General features: G+C 39.2%; 1 pseudogene across 1 annotated transcript; it reads right to left on the reverse strand.

Moving 5' to 3' along the window:
- Nucleotides 1-204: 204 nt before the first annotated feature.
- LOC307186514 (glycine cleavage system H protein, mitochondrial-like) lies at nucleotides 205-2,041 on the reverse strand (annotated as a pseudogene). Its single transcript has one exon. The product of its transcript is annotated as a glycine cleavage system H protein, mitochondrial-like (transcript).
- Between the last annotated feature and the right edge of the window lie 1,587 nt (nucleotides 2,042-3,628).

Consider the following 3,628-nt stretch of genomic DNA (forward strand, 5'->3'; position numbering starts at 1 on the left):
ATTACTAAACTGTTTCTTATTTTCCTGCAAGGCTGTTGCTTCACTGTATAAAAATAGCACCAGCAAACACAGTATATTGCAAAATTAAGAGAGTAACGTTCTTCACTGGACACTATACAACTAACAAACTTTTCTCCACTGCCATTTATTTCCAGTGGCAAGTTCATTGAGTATTTTGACCCAAATCCGGGGATGGCTGTAAGCAAGTTACAATATTATATAAGGTTAAGATAACAATGTTATCCTTGAATTACATAATTTTTATAACTAGTTTTACCACAGATAATTTCAGGAATTCTGAATATTATAACTGGAGACTAGCCTAAAAATCACAGGCTGTTGTGAAAAAGATGCATAGTGTTTATGTGAAATCATTAGGAAGTTAAGGGGTATTTTCTTCAGGCAACATTATTGCAAGTAGTTTCTTTTGCTAAAAGTTGCTTTTTAAAAATCTATCCACCACTAATTTAAGACAACTATTCTAGATTAAGTTGTTTCAAACTAGTTTAGGGGTTCCATTTTCACTCCTCAATAGATTTTATGTATTTCTCATAGGCTTCTTCACTCATTAGTTCATCTAGTTCTGAAGGGTTACTGAGTGTCATCTTGATCAGCCAACCATCTTCATAACAAGATCTGTTGACAAGTCCTGGATTTTCTGCTAGAGCTTCATTAGTTTAGTTACTTCTCCTGATAGAGGAGAAGAGAGTTCACTAGCAGCTTTCCCACTTTCCAAAGCACCAAATTCCTCTTGTTTGTTCACTTTTGTCCCAACTTCAGGCAGACTACAGTAAACAACATCTCCCAAAGCTTCCTGTGCAAAATCGCTGATTCCCACTGTTGCAACACCGTTTTCTGTTGTTACCTATTCATGTTTGTCTGTGAATTTACGACCCAACAGCAGAACGGGACCGGTGCGCAGCGCCTGGACGGCGCCCTCCCGCAGTCTCCGAGGCCGTGGCGGGCAGGGCGCGTTGGGCGCAGAGATGGCGCGCAGGCTGCAGACCGTGGCCCGCATGCTCCGCGCCACTGGCAGCGCCATGTTCGCAGCGGAAGTGATGCTTTTGATTGTATATGAGTTGGGGTCGGAAGTTCTTAGGGTAGAATATCAGAAGTGGGTGAATCTTTGAATTAATCGATTTCTGAAGGCAAGTGTTGATGTCAGTGAGGGAAGGTTGTAGACGAATAAGGGAGTGTTAAGTGAATCACAAGATGGTCTTGCTTGTAATCGTATAGCTAACGGGCTCAGTTGTTGTAGTTCTCACCTACATACTGTATTAGTCTGGGTTCTCCAGAGAAAATGTGTGTGGTATATATTTTTATTATAAGGAACTGGCTTATGTGGTTATGGAAGCTCAGAAGTCCTAAGACCTGCAGGAGGCAAGCTCGAGACCCAGGAGAGCCAAAGGTATAAATTCCAGTCCTAGTCCGAGCCTGAAAACAGAAGACAGATACCCTCAGTCAGAGACAGCCAGAGAGAGAGAGAATTCTCCCTTATTGCTCTTTTTTGTTCTATTCAGGTCTCCAATTGGATGAGGCCCACCCCACCCCTCCCACATTGGGAGGGCAATCTGCTTTACTCAGACTACCAATGCAAATGTTAATCTCTCACAGAAATACTCTCATAAACACACCCAGAATGTTTAATTGGATATCTGAGCACCTGTGGCCCAGTTAAGTTGACACATAAAACTAAGCATCACACACACCATTTTGTAACGAACTGCACATTTCTCTGCGACTTTTTGGTGACATGAATTGTGACTCGCTAATAACTAACATTGCAACTATACAGTTGACCCTCCATATCTAGGGATGCATCCATTTATATAAGGGACTTGAGCATCTGCAGATTTTGGTATCTGTAGGGAGTAGGTAGCAGCTGTCCTGGAACCAAGCCCTCACAGATACTTAGGGATTACTGTATGTAGTAAGGACTTAATACATGTTTATTAAAGAGTGAATGAACAAATGAATGAAAAGAAGTTGAAAGAAGGCTCTGGCATAGCTTAGATTGGGGCTGGGTAAGTGTGGAGCTTGGTGGAGGTTGAGGTTTTGCCTTATAGCAATTTCATTTCATTATCTTTTAAGGAAGGGAGAACCTTTCAAAATTGCTCCATTTAGTGTTGCTTATTTGGATAGATGTGACATTCCAAAGTTGATATTCCTTAATAGCTGTGATTAGCATATCTGAATACTTCTCAGAATACTTCTGAAGCATTTTTCTTTTGTTTGAAGTTTCGTTACAATTTCGACTGGTAGTTTGGAGAAGCCAGGCTAGAAGTTTTATTCTTATCCTTCTTGCTATTTGAAACATCATTGTATAAATGGGTATCCCTGGCATGGGGTATCCTTTCTTCCAAGGACAAGAATCAGTTCGAAGTTCCTATAATTGAGAAAACAGAATTTGAAGTACAGTTTATGATTTTACAAAATTCTGGTAGGCCCCATAAGGAAACAGATTCTACTCAAGATCTGCCCTTAAGCATAAATTGAGTTTAATTTGCTTGGCCAAGCTTTTCTTCATGCATACTACATAAGGAAACTTCAGCTCAGCTAGGACCTTGTCACAGTGCTCAATTAAAAGTCTGAATTAATAAAGCTGTCTTAATTGGTCTGACAGAACTAGCAATATGACCTCATCACCCAGCTACACCTTTTTGATCCTGGATTTAAATTTCCATAAAGGACAGAGAGGAACTAGCAAATTCTTGTTTTCTTAATAACATACCGCACTCACAGTTATCACATTCAGTGCCTCACCTCACAACTTTATCTACCAATCTAGAGTGTGTTCTGGAGCTCGTTAAATTAACTTAGCTATCAAAATGCTAAGCTTGATAGCTCATTTATCTTTCTGTCTCACAACTCGACATTACAATGTGACGGTGATTGATCTCGCATCTTCCAGGTACCATATAGTATAAAAACTAAGAGAAGATTAATTAAAATCTGTCTTACCCAGACAGGTTTTTAAATAAGTTTTAGATTTACACTATATATCAGCTGAAGCAGACAGAGATTCTAAGACCAGGAGCTCTGTAACACCAATTGGATTTTTCTTTTATGTAGAGTATATATGCAGTAGTCGTTCCTGATGACCATTATTATTCTTTCACGTGTGCTGCGTACCAAAATGAGGCAGAAAAACCCTGCCACAAATGTCCTCTACCTGCCTCCATCTCGATGTAGTGTAACGTATAGCACACACAGAAAATGTGTTGTTGCACAAGTATCTCACATGCACAGTCATCACTACTTAAAAATTTGTTCTGTATTTTTTTTCTATGAATTTGAAAGTTTGAGAAATTGTGAGTATGGAGGAAAGTGATGTCTAAACCCAGCACTGGGAAAGAGGAAAAACTCAATTTCTGTCTCACATTTAAGGGAGAGTCTTTTAAGAATTGGTGAAAGGTATCTTAAAATAATCATAATTGTAGCTACCACTGAGAGAATTACTGTGTCACATAATTTATTTACATTATTTCCAATCTTTATAATAATTTTAAAAGGGTAACAGTTATTGTGCCCATTTTACAGATGAGGGAACCAATGTCCTAAAGTGTTAAGTTCCATCACCAAAGCCTAGTGGTTAGTAATCAGCAGAGTTGGGATTTACATCACAGGT

This window comes from Stenella coeruleoalba (assembly GCF_951394435.1).
Source record: "Stenella coeruleoalba genome assembly, chromosome: 5".
NCBI classification, from domain to species: Eukaryota; Metazoa; Chordata; class Mammalia; order Artiodactyla; family Delphinidae; genus Stenella; species Stenella coeruleoalba.